At 34.8% G+C, this 14,098-nt stretch overlaps 1 protein-coding gene across 14 annotated transcripts in view; it reads right to left on the bottom strand.

Moving 5' to 3' along the window:
* The window catches only part of GPHN (gephyrin), a 641,151-nt gene that overhangs the window by 334,425 nt on the left and 292,628 nt on the right, over window positions 1-14,098 (bottom strand). The gene's annotated exons all lie outside the window — the stretch shown is intronic.

Here is a 14,098-nt window from a genome sequence, read left to right as displayed (position 1 = left end):
AACACACTGCAGTTTGGGGTATTTATGCAGTATAAAAAATGAGGAAGAAAGCATCAAATTCTTAAAAATAAATGAAATATAGGAAGTACTATAAATTAAGAGCTTATAAAAAAAGTCCAATATTGGATATTTAATAAAATCTAAGAGGGAAAAGCAGGGCATTCCAACAAAGATTATAAATTGTCGTTATTTTTTTTATTTCTCCATTTTTCTCTATTCAAGTCCATCTAGACCTGATACAGTCTGGGCTTACTTTACTTCTCTTTCTACATCTCTGCAGTGGTTTCTGAAATAAGTTCAGAAGTAGTCTGAAGACTACTATTCAGAAATAGTCTGAAGACTAGATATGGTTCAATTAAAGTTTTTTTTTAAATTATATAATAATCAGACATTTGATGGTATAAAGAGGATAGGTTATACAGTAGTGCTAATATTGTTAACTTTCATAGCAGAAGTTTGACGAACTCCAAAGTTTAAAAAGATAGTAAAAAATATGACTAACGGGGTGCCTGGGTGCCTCAGTCATTAAGCGTCTGCCATCTACTCAGGTCATGATCCTGGGGTCCTGGGATTGAGCCCTACATCGGGCTCCTTGCTCAGCAAGGAGCCTGCTTCTCCCTCTCCCACCCCTCCTTCTTATGTTCCCTCTCTTGCTGTGTCTCTCTCTGTCAAATAAATAAATAAAATCATTTTAAAAAATGACTAACGTATTAATAATTTTCCTTATTTTTAAACTTGAGAGAGACCTGTTTAGCACATATCTTATAATATGATCTCACATTCACTTTCTTTTTTTTTTTTTAAGATTTTTATTTATTTATTTGACAGACAGAGATCCCAAGTAAGCAGAGAGACAGGCAGAGAGAGGGGGGGGGGAAGCAGTCTCCCTACAGAGCAGGGAGACCGCTCGATTCCAGGACCCCAAGATCATGACCTGAGCCGAAGGCAAAGGCTTAACCCACTGAGCCACCCAGGTGCCCCCACTTTCTTTTTTTTCTATTTAAATGAAATAAAATGCTTCTGCATTAGCTTGAGAGTATTATTTCAGTTTTGTATAGCTATTTCTTTCACTTAGTTAAGCATTCATACATTCTTCTATCTGTAACATAAAGAATAGAAAGATGACACGTTTTATAACTTATAATGGTTATTTCTGGATAATTAGATTTGTAGTACATTTTAATTCCTTTCACATTTTTCAAATTCTTTAAAAATTGCAAGTATTATTGAAAAAATAAAGGGATTTTACAAATCAAATTTTCTGGTATTTGTTCTTTATTTTGATAACATTAGTGTCTTATTTCCCCCTCATTTTCAGGCAGCTCAGAAACAAATTTTATATTCAACAACTAAGTATATTCTACTGTAGTAGGTTAAATAGAGCCACATATTCTTTATAAATCCTCCTGTCAAAAGGTGGAGTCTATTTTCATCAATTCCTAATCTGGGACAGAATTGTAACTCTGATGAGGGCAAAAATCATGGTGTATGAGTTCTAAAGCCACGTTCTCAAAAGGTCTCACATTTTCTTCTATCACTCTCTTGGTAAACTTCTATTATCATGAAAGGAAATCCAGTCTAAATAACGGAATGAAGAGAACATGTAGAGAGAAAGTTCAGTGAAACAGATAGCATCAAGGCCCCAGACATCTGTATGATGCTATCTTGGATTTTCCAGCCTTAGTTGCAAATTATTTCAGCCAAATTAATGATACCAAGTAAAACCAGAAGAAAATACACCTAGGTAAGCCCAGCAAACCCAAAGATTTGTGAGAAAAAATAAATCGTTGCTGTCACTAAGTCTTAAGGTGGTTTTAATGAAATGATACAGTACAAATACAATTACTTTCCTAGTTAGTATCTTTGCATCGTCTTCTTTTTCAGGCTATTTTCAATTTATATTTTATTGAATTTTATTAGATGTAAGTCTACATATCCTTCACAAAAATCTTCAAAATAGTTTTGAAAGTAAACTTAATGTGAATTAGATTTAAATAAATTACCATGAAGTCTTGATTTTAATCTTTCAGTTTAAGAAACATACCAATGTCTAAAACAGTATGGAGGTTCCTCAAAAAGTTGAAAATAGAGCTATCCTATGACTCCAGCAGTTGCACTATTGAGTATTAACCCCAAAGATACAAATATAGTGATCCGAAGAGGTACCTGAACCCCAATGTTTATAGCAGCAATGTCCACAACAGCTAAACTATGCAAAGAGCCTAGATGTCCATTGACAGAGGAATAAAGAAGATGTGGGATATATATACAATGGAATACTACTCGGGCATAAAAAAATGAAATCTTGTCATTTGCGATGACATGGATGGAACTAGAGGGTGTTATGCTATGTGAAATAAGTCAAATCAGGAAGACAATTATATGGTCTCATTCATATGTGGAATTTAAGAAACAAAACAGAGGATTATAGGGGAAGGGAGGGAAAAATAAAACAAGACAAAATCAGAGAGGGAGACAAACCATAAGAGACTCTCAATCATAGGAAACAAACTAAGGGTTGATGGAGGGGGTGTGGGGTAACTGGGTGTTGGACATTAAGGAAGGCATGTGATATAATGAGCACTGGGTATTATATAAAACTGATTAATCACTAACCTCTACCTCTTAAACTAATACACTATATGTTAGGTAAGTGAATTTAAATTTTTTAAAAAAACAAAATAACCATACCAATGACTAGTATGTGCCAGGAAATGTGGGAATGAAAAAAAATGCAATGACAAATATGCTTTATGTCAATGAGCTCAGAAGTATGAATAAATTAATTTGGTACCTCAGTATATCATGGTTAGTGCTATGGAAGTGCTATGAAAGAAGTGTGACCATCTTAAGAAAATTGTTTTGCATATATCATATGTCTTTATGAATATTTAACATTTTTCTTACATTGACCAGAATGAAAACCGTCACTACAGAGATCTTTAGCAATATTTTTTCTCTTGCAGAAGACTATAGAACCCAAAAAGATAAAAATGGTACAGTAACAGAGCTAAGAGGAAGTAAATTTAGACAAGCCAATGTTCTATATATCTACTTAGAGTCTCATACTCATCTATTGCAATCGATTTTTTTTCCTTCCTTTACATTTATTGATGGAAACATGAATCACTGAATTAAGCAGACCTCAGCAATATAAAATCACTTGAGAAATGTCACATTTTTCTTTGTTTTTGTAAAGAGTCTGATATCGAGCCCGGCATCAGGCTCTCTTGCTTCCCCCTCTCTCTTTGCCTGCCTTTCTGCCTACTTGTGATCTCTCTCTCTGTCAAAAAGAAAAAGAAAAAAAGAGAGAGAGAGAGAAGGGGAGAGAGAGAGAGTCTGATGTAACCACCTAAGAAATTCCTATCTATACTTAATGAGATACAGCATTAGGACACTTTATTTATTAAAGTCTCCTCTGACTCCCCCAGGCAATTTGTTCCCTGTGTGTAATAGCAGTCATTCCTTTGGGATAGCACTTTTCATATTTTACCAAACTTTTCTTGTTTACATGTCTCTATCTCTGTAAGAGTAATCTCCAAAATTCTGATTGTACATCTGTATTAGTAAAGCAATTTCTGAATGTTATCAGACATTTCTATCAGTAAAGCAAATTCTGAATATTATGCTAAAACACATTTATCATGTCACACAAGAAATTTTAAAAGATGAGAAAAAGATAACGTAATACTTAAAATAGCTTTGATTTTAGTAATTGTGTGAAAATATTTTTCTCACCAATAATCAATGCACATAATATGATTGAATATGCATTATTTTAGAAAATCTTGGTTTGACATTTTCTGATACAGTAATTAAAAAGTAAAATAAAAAATAAATACACTGTGGGGCACCTGGGTGGCTCAGTGGGTTAAAGCCCCTGCCTTTGGCTCAGGTCATGATCCCAGGGTCCTGGGATTGGGCCCCACATCTGGCTCTCTGCTTAGCAGGGAGCCTGCTTCCTCCTCTCTCTGACTGCCTCTCTGCCTACTTGTAATCTCTGTCTGTCAAATAAATAAAATCTTTAAAATAAATAAATAAATAAATACACTGAAATGAAAGAAATAGATTAGCTATACTTACAAAACCACTTACACAGCATTCATTTTTCAATCTCATCTACCAAATATACAAATGATGTTTTGAAATGGGGTTAGTAAACTTCTACTTTTCATGATATTAATTAGTTGTTCTTATAAAATAATTGGGGGTGGGGTGGGAAGATGGGCAAAATGGGTGAAGGGGAGTAGGAAATATAGAATTTAGTTATGAAATGAAGAAGTCATAGGGATAAAAGGTACAGCATAGGAAATATGGTCAATGGTATAAAGGCATTGTATGCTGACAGATGATGGCTACACATGTAAGCACAGCAGAAGGTACAGACTTGTTGAATCACTATGCTTACAGCTGAAACTAATGTAACATTGGGTGTCAATTATACTTTAATGAAAAAACATAAAATAATTGGAAGACCTTACTGTAAAAATATTTTTAACAAATGTATTCAAAATCAACTAAAATTCTTCAAAAGGAACATTTTCAAATGGATAAGGATCTTTGTTTCTTAGTTTTTTAAGTGTGCAGTTATTAGTTTTTATAAATGACACAAACAATTTCCACTAACAAAATAGCATAGTATAAGCAATTTTAAGTGTCTAAGTATCTTAACGTAAGCATGATTTTATATTTTATGGAAATTTTCCCAAGATCTTCTTTCATGTCTTTTCCCCCAAAGCTATCTACTGAATTAACTTCTCATTTATTTTTTAGGCAGATTTGTCCATTCCTTGTCCATTTTCTCTTCTCTATTCATATTATCTGAGCTAGAAATCTTCCTCTCTTGTCCTTTTTGGCTCTGAGAATCTACTCCAGATCACTTTAAAATTAGAATTCTAAAAATATATTTCTTTAAAACCTTCCCCCCAAAACCGACTTTTCTCCACTGGAAAAAACATCAACACATTTCCTAAATATTTGTAAATGTAGTTGAAGCTTACACCAAGTCCTTCAAAAAACAAATGCAAACACTCAACAAGATCCTAGCTAATAGAGTCCAACACCACATTAAAAAGATTATGGGATTAATCTATGGGATGCAAGGTGGTTCAGCATTTGCAAATCAATCAATGTGATAGAACAAATCAATTAGGGAAGAGAGAAGAACCACAAAGTTCTCTCAATTGATGCAGAAAAGGCATTTGACAACATACAGCATCCATTCCTGTTCAAAACTCTTCAAAGTATAGGGATAGAGGGAACATTCCTCAACTTCAAAAAATCTATGAAATTGATAGATTTCTATCTATAAAAAACCCACAGCAAATATCATTCTCAATGGGGAAAAGCTGACAGCCTTCCCTTTGAGATCAGGAACACGACAAGGATGCCCACTCTCCCCAACATTGTTCAACATAGTGCAAGAAGTCCTAGCAACAGCAATCAGAAAACAAAAAGAAATAAAAGGTATTCAAACTGGCAAAGAAGAAGTCAAACTCCCTCTCTTCGCAGATGACTTGACACTTTATATGGAAAACCCAAAAGACTCCACCCCCAAACTACTAGAACTCATACAGCAATTCAGTAATATGGCAGGATACAAAATCAATGTACAGAAATCAGTTGCTTTCTTATACACTAAAAATGAAAAAATAGAAAAGGAAATTAGAGAATTGATTCCATTTATAGCACCAAAAACCAAAAGAAACCTGGGAATAAACCTAACCAAAGAGGTAAGGAATCTATACTCGAGGAACTATATAACACTCACAAAAGAAATTGAAGAAGACACAAAAAGATGGAAAAGCATTCCATGCTCACGGATCAGAAGAATAAACATTGTTAAAATGTCTATACTGCCCAGAGCCATCTATACTTTCAATGCCATCCTGAGCAAAATTCCACTGGCATTTTTCAAAGTGCTAGAATAGACCATCCTAAAATGTATATGGAACCAGAAGAGACCCCGAATTGCTAAGGAGATGTTGAAAAAGAAAAACAAAACTGGAAGCACCATGTTGCCTGATTTCAAGCTTTAGTACAAAGCTATGATCACCAAGACAGCATGGCACTGGCACAAAAACAGACACATAGACCAGTGGAACAGAGTAGAGAGCCCAGATATGGACCCACAACTCGATGGTCATAAATAATCTTCGACAAAGCAGGAAAAAATATCCAGCGGAAAAAAGACAGTCTCTTCAATAAATGGTGCTGGGAAAACTGGACAGCTATGTATAGAAGAATGAAACTTCACCATTCTCTTACACCATACACAAAAATAAACTTGAAATGGATAAAAGACCTCAATGTGAGGCAGGAATCTATCAAAACCTAGAGGAGAACATAGGCAGTAACCTCTTCAACATCAACTACAGAAACTTCTTTCAAGACAAGTCTCCAAAGGCAAAGGAAACAAAAGTGAAAATAAACTTTTGGGACTTAACCAAGATCAAAATCTTCTGCATAGCAAAGGAAACAGTCAGCAAAACAAAGAGGCAACCCATGGAATAGGAGAAGATGTTTGCAAATGACCCTACAGACGAAGGGCTGATATCCAAAATCTATAAAGAACTCCTCAAACTCAACATACATAAAATAGATAATCACATCAAAAAATGGTCAGAAGACATGACCATTCTTCTTCTCCAAAGAAGATATACAAATGTCTACCAGACACATGAAAAAATATTCATCATCATTAGCCAACAGGGAGATTCAAATCAAAACCACACTGAGATACCAACTTACACCAGTTAGAATGGCCTAAATTAATAAGACAGGACACGACAAGTGTTGGAGAGGATGTGGAGAAAGGGGAACCCTCTTATACTGTTGGTGGGAATGGAAGTTGGTGGGGATGGAAGCAGCAACTTTGGAAAACAGTGTGGCGATTCCTTAAGAAATTAAAAATAGAGCTACCCTATGACCCTGCAATTGCACTATTGGGTATTTACCCAAAAGGTAAAGATGTAGTGAAAAGAAGAGCCATCTGTATTCCAGTGTTCATAACAGCAATGGCCATAGTCGCCAAAGTGTGGAAAGAACCAAGATGCCCTTCAATTGGATAATGGATAAAGAAGATATGGTCCATATATACAATGGAGTATTATGCCTCCATCAGAAAGGACGAATACCCAACTTTTGTATGAACATGGATGGGACTGGAAGAGATTATGCTGGTTGAAAGAAGTTAAGCACAGAGAGTTAATTATCATATGGTTTCACTTACTTGTGGAGCCTAAGGAATAAGACAGAAGACATTGGGAGATGGAGAGGAGAAGTGAGTTGGGGGAAATCGGAGGGGGAGACAAACCATGAGAGACTGTGGATTCTGTGAAACAAACTGATGGGTTTGGGGTGGGTGGTGTGAGCCTGGTGGTGGGTATTATGGAGGGCGTATTGCATGGAGCATTGGGTACCGTGCATAAACAATGAATTTTGGAACACTGAAAAAAAATTAAATTAAACAATTAAAAAAAAATCAATTGTTTTTCAAAGAAATGGAATAAATAACCGTAAAATTTATATGGGATCAGAAAAGACCCCAAATATGCAGAGGAATGTTGAAAAAGAAAATCAAAGCTGGCAGCATCACAATTCCAGACTTCAAGCTCTATCACAAAGCTGTAACCATCAACACAGTATGGTACCAGCACAAAAACAGACCCATAGATCAAAGTAACAGAATAGAGAGCCCAGAAATAGACTCTCAACTCTATGGTCAACTAATCTTCGACAAAGCAGGAAAGAATGTCCAATGGAAAAAAGACAGTCTCTTCAACAATTGGTGTTGGGAAAAATGTACAGCCACATGGAAAAAGAATGAAACTGAACCACTTCCTTACATCACACACAAAAATAGACTCCAGATGGATGAAAGACATCAATGTGAGACAGGAATCCATCAAAATCCTTGAGAAGAACACAGGCATCAACCTCTTCGACCTCAGCTGCAGCAACTTCTTCCTAGAAACATCACTGAAGGCAAGGGAAGCAGGGGCAAAAATGAACTATTGGGACTTCATCACAATCAAAAGTTTTTGCACAGCAAATGAAACAGGCAACATAATCAAAAGACAACTGACAGAATGGGAGAAGATATATGCAAATGACATATCAGAAAAAGGGCTAGTACTTAAAATCTATAAAGAACATCTCAAACTCAACACCCATAGAACAACTAATCCAATCAAGAAATGGGCATAAGACATGAACAGACATTTCTGCAAAGAGGACAACCAAATGGCCAACAGACACATGAAAAAGTGTTCAACATCACTCGACATCAGGGAAATACAAATCAAGACCACAGTGAGATACCACCTCACACCAGTCAGAATAGCTAAAAGTCAGGAAATGACATATGTTGGTGAGGATGTGGAGAAAGAGGAACCTTCCTACACTGCTGGTGGGAATGCAAGCTGGTGCAGCCACTATGGAAAACAGTAAGGAGGTTCCTCAAAAAGTTGAAATTAGAGCTACCCTACAACCCAGCAATTGCACTGCTGGATATTTACCCTAAAGGTACAAATGTAGTGATCCGAAGGGGCACATGCACACAAATGTTTATAGCAGTAATGTTCACAATAGCCAAAGTATGGAAAGAATCTAGATGTCCATCAACAGATGAGTGAGTGGATAAAGAAGTGGTGTGTATATATATACAATGGAATACTATGCAGCCATAAAAATAACCCCTAAATCTTGTCATTATAATGACATGATAGAACTAGAGGGTATTATGCTAAGTGAAATAAGTCAATCTGAGAAAGACAATTATCATATGATCTCTCTGACAGGAGGAATTTGAGAGGCAGGATGGGGGGTTGAGGGAGGAAGGGAGGGGAAAGAAATGGAACAAGATGGGACCAGGGAGGAGACAAACCATAAGAGATTCTTAATCTCAGGAAACAAACTGAGAGTTGCTGGGGGGGAGGGAAGGGGAGGTCTAGGGTGGCTGGGTTTTTGACATTGGGGAGAGTATGTACTATGGTGAGTGCTGTGAATTGGGTAAGACTGATGAATCACAGACCTGTACCCCTGAAGCAAATAACACATTATATGCTAATAAATTAAAAAATTAAAAATTAAAAAAAGTATAAAGTAAAAGTGAACATGAAAAGTATCTACTGTAATTCTGGATACAGAATAAAAACTTAAAAAATAGATCCCTGTTTGTATGCACATGTGCGCATCCCCACACATTATGAAACTTCTTAAGGAAGCAAGGATACTTTGTCAAACCACATTACTTATTACAAGCTTCTGTATATACCAATGTGAGAATGTGATGTGACAATACATCTTCATATTGAAATTATATAACAGGCAGAAAATAGAAGAATTCCTGTCACAATTATATCACCTTCTCTCAAACGTCAGTGATATACCTTTGACAAAGTTTTGTATATGATGTGGATTTTCCTTTGAACATTTTATTCCTGGCTGAGTACAGCTAGACAAAAAATTAGGCATGGATAACATATATTACATAATTACTTTAATTCTAGTTAAAAATCTTAACAAAAATTATCTGGAACAGTTTTATTCATTGATATTTCACACTATGTAGAATATAACAGGTCTGATTTATAGTAACTCTTACAGTAATAACTGTTACTGTGGTTTTGTTTTCCATTACAATAGGAGCAATGAAAAGACTCTTTAAGATGTTACAATATAATCTAAATGTCTATTAGTGAAAATAGCAGAGGAAATTGATTTTAGTAAGGTTAAAGAAAGTATACTATTGTGGTATAATGTTAGCCAATACTTCTGTATAAAAATTTAGCCAATACTTCTATACCTCCTTCAAATTCATTTTGATAAGGAAAAGAAATCCTCTGAAATAAATCTGGAAATGTCTTTCCTTCAAAATTTTTAGAAGCTTCCCTCCCTAAGACATTCATATCATTTTAAAAATTATTATTTTTATTATATTATGTTGGTCATCATACAGTACGTCACTAGTTTTTCATGCAGTGTTCCAAGATTCATTGTTTACATGTAACACCCAGTGCTCCATACAATATGTGCCATCCTTAATACCCTCACTGGGCCATTCAAATCATTTATAATGTGACTCCAACACAACTTTCCAGCCTCATGCTCTGCAATTATTAATAATGCTTGGACTTATATTCCTCAAAGAATTGTTTATTAATGTTTAGTGTCATTTTTTACTTTTTTTTTGGAGTCTTTTCCATCATATTCTCCATGAAGAATTCCTTGACCCCCTAGCCAGAGTTAGTCACTATCTCCTCTGTATCTGAAAAAATTTTATACATATATTTAATTTAAAAATCACATTTTTTAAAAAAAATTTATTTATTTATTTGACAGACATCACAAGTAGGCAGAGAGGCAGGCAGAGAGAGAAGAGGAAGCAGGCTCCCTGCTGAGCAGAGAGCCCAATGTGGGGCTCGATCCCAGGACCCCGGGACGATGACCCGAGCCAAAAGCAGAGGCTTTAACCCACTGAGCCACCCAGGTGCCCCTAAAAATCACATTTTATAATAAAATAAAACTGTCTCTTCTATTAGACAATGAACATTTTCAGGTTCATTCATTTAATCAACAAATATTTACTTAACAACTATATTGAAAATTGACAAAATGACCTATTTTAAAATTAAATTATTTCTATTCATCAAAGACACCTTTAAGAAAGTATAAAGGGAAGAAACAGAGTGGGACAATAAATGTACAATACATATATCAAACAAAGGATGCATATCTAGAACATTTAGAGAACACTTATTAATAAACAAGAAAAATCTTTTAAAAGTGAAAGACAGGTACAGTCACTTCACAAAAGAGGATATCCAAATGGCAATATATAAGAATATCATTGGTCATTGGGAAAACAGAAATTAAAAAAGACTGACAGTACTAAATATTAGTGAGACTATGAAGCAAATTGGAGTTCTCAAAAAATGATGATGAGACTGTAAATATATACATCTACCTGCCGAATCTAATAAAATTATTTATTTCCATATTCTATGAACTAGTATTTCTGGGTAATATCTAGTCTGCTAAATGTGTATCTAATGTCTATGCATACCTGTTTGCATCAAAAGACATGTTCAAGATCATATCTTATGGCATTATTCATAATAGCTCCAAAATGGGAACAAACCAAATGTACTTTAACAAAACAGTAACTACACTTGGTGATAATCAAAATTCATACCCTTAATCTAATTTTAATTTACAACTCATATAGAATATTATACTTCAATAAAAAGTTTAATTTATGAAATAGAACACAAATGAAAGCTATGAAACTGGGTGACATAACAAAGATCTTAAATATACAAAAAGAACAAATGTTAAATACACTATTATTATTGAATAAATAAATGGGTGAAAGAGAGATTTAAGGAAATTTAGGAACAGCATTCCAGATTAAGAGAAGGGAATATCACAGATTGCCAACAGACACTGAAAAGATGTTCAATATCACTCATCATGGAAATACAAATCAAAACTACACTGGGATATTACCTCACACCTGTCAGAATGGTTAAATTAACAGAGGAAATAATAGGTATTGGTGAGAATGTGGAGAAAAGGGAGACCTCTTATACTGTTGGGAATGGAAACTGGTGCAGCCACTCTGGAAAATAGTATGGATATTCCTCAAAAAGTTAAAAATGGAACTACCCTATGATCCAGAAATTGTACTCCTAGGTAGTTACCCAAAGGATACAAAAATATTAATTTGAAGGGATACATGCACCCTGATGTTTATAGCAGCATTAACAATAGCCAAATTATGGAAAGAGACCAAATGCCCATTGACTGATGACTGGATAAGGAAGATGCAGAGTGTGTGTGTGTATACACACACCCATATATATATATATATATATCTATGTATATGTGCATATGTGTGGGGAAAAAGAGGAAAACCAAGAAACAGATCTTAACTATAGAGAACAAACTAATGGTTATCAGAGGGGATGTCAGTGGGGATTGGTTAAATAGGTGATGGCAATTAAGGAGGGCATTTGTGATGAACACCATATCCAGGCCCTGTAGCTAAGTACTGAATCACTGAATTCTATACTTAAAATGAATATCACAGGGGTGCCTGGGTGGCTCAGTGGGTTAAAGCTCGGCCTTTGGCTCAGGTCATGATATCAGGGTCCTGAGATCAAGCCCAGTATGGCATTGGGCTCGCTGCTCAGCAGGGAGCCTGCTTCCTCCGCCCTTCTACCTGCCTCTCTGCCTACTTGTGATATATCTCTCTGTCAAATAAATAAATAAAATCTTAAAAAAAATTAATATTACACTGTATGTTAACCAACTAGAATTTAAAAACTTGGGGGGAAATAAAGACGGGGGGTTATCAGAAAGTAAGATATTGAAGTATATGCTAGTAAGTGGGATTGCAGTATTCATGTAGAAAGACTAGGTGAATAATACCTTATATGTATGCTACCACAACTCTTAAGATCATAAAAGAATCTAGATTCTGAGAATGAATCTGGTTCCACCACTAGTTGCTGTGTGATATTTTGCATACCTCTTAAACTGCCTCATTTTTCTCAATTATGAACAGGGACAAAAATAATAATACCTACCTCATTTTTTAATAAAAATTAAAACACGTTAGCCTTTCTACAGCACTTACAACAGTGCTTGACAATGAAACATTAAGCAAACCATCATTCTGGCAAAAGGATTTTACTTTATAATTTCATTTTACTAAAGCTTACTCAACAAATATGCTACTAGATGTGATAAAAGTGTTTCATAAATAAAGGATTTATACACAAAACAAACAGTTTGTCTATATTTTGGTAATAATTAATTTAAAAATATAAAAAAGGAGCTCTGCTTTTGGGCAGAATACAGTAGGTCACAGCCGTTCAACACCCATATAGTAACAAGTAACCAAAATCAGATAATTACAAAAATCTTACTTCTAAAGACGTAAGAGAATTACAGAAGCAATAAATTAGACAAAGTAAAATTCCAGAAATGGGAAAACATTTCTGAGTTAAACTAACACTGTCTAGTTTTTCACATCTACCCACCAACCCATCCTTACTGAGGTTATTTGATGATTTGGGTCAAAGGGCTGACCATCAGCTTTTCTATGAGAAGAGTCTCTACTGGCAGGAAAATAAACCAGAAAGCTTTTAGGCATGTAGGAATTAGAAATGTGAATACACTTGAACACATGGATGTTTTTCTCCTTAGAACAACTAGACTTTGGTGCTATACATAAGGCTTTAAAATGAGACAAGACAGTGTAAAATTTTTGCATTGCTCATAGCACTTAAAAAAAAACAAAGACCTGCTAAGAAAGTTAAGCCTGACCATAGAACAATGCTAGTTTTCCCTTCAAGATACTTGCCAGTTTTTGAGGCTTAAATTGGTTAGGCTGCAGGCAAGTGAGCTAGGCTTGACCCTATGGCTATCAGAGCTAAATCTCCTAGTGTCATTCAGGAATAAAGGGATATAAACACACTATTCTCAACCGAGCTCTAACCCAGATCAGTTCCTGACTGCACTGGTGTGATCAGTTTCTCATACTTTCTGCCTATCAGTAGAAGGGGAGAAAAGGGAGACATTCTATAATGAGTGATAAATTATCTACAAACAATATGGTTCCTTAACATATATAATAAATTTATAAAAATTATTTGGCATGCAAGAAAATAGAACCCAATATTAAGATGAAAAAAAGAGATAAAAAAAAAAACCCACAACAGATGCATGCGGAGTTTGCAGACAGGAACTTTAAAGTAAACCATAATTAATATATTCAAGAAAATAGAATATGTTTCTTTAAAAAAAATAGATGAAATGATGGAAAATTTCAACAGAAAATTAGAATCTAGAAAAAAAGTAAATGGATGCATTAGCACATAAAATTACAATACCCTGGAACTCGGATCTAAATGGGTAAGTTTATCAGGATTAAAGAATGTAAACATAGGTCAAAAGGAAAAATGCTATAGAATGCAAGAATATTAAAGACAAATGTAGAGAAAGTAGAAAGAATGAAGAAAAAAAAAAGTATGTGTGAGACATACTTTCAAAAGGTCTAATATCTGTATAATTCAACCCCAGAAAGAGA

Source organism: Mustela lutreola, chromosome 7, assembly GCF_030435805.1.
Source record: "Mustela lutreola isolate mMusLut2 chromosome 7, mMusLut2.pri, whole genome shotgun sequence".
Taxonomy (NCBI): Eukaryota; Metazoa; Chordata; class Mammalia; order Carnivora; family Mustelidae; genus Mustela; species Mustela lutreola.
Note: the sequence above shows the minus strand (reverse complement) of the source record. Positions and strands in the feature narration are given on the sequence as shown.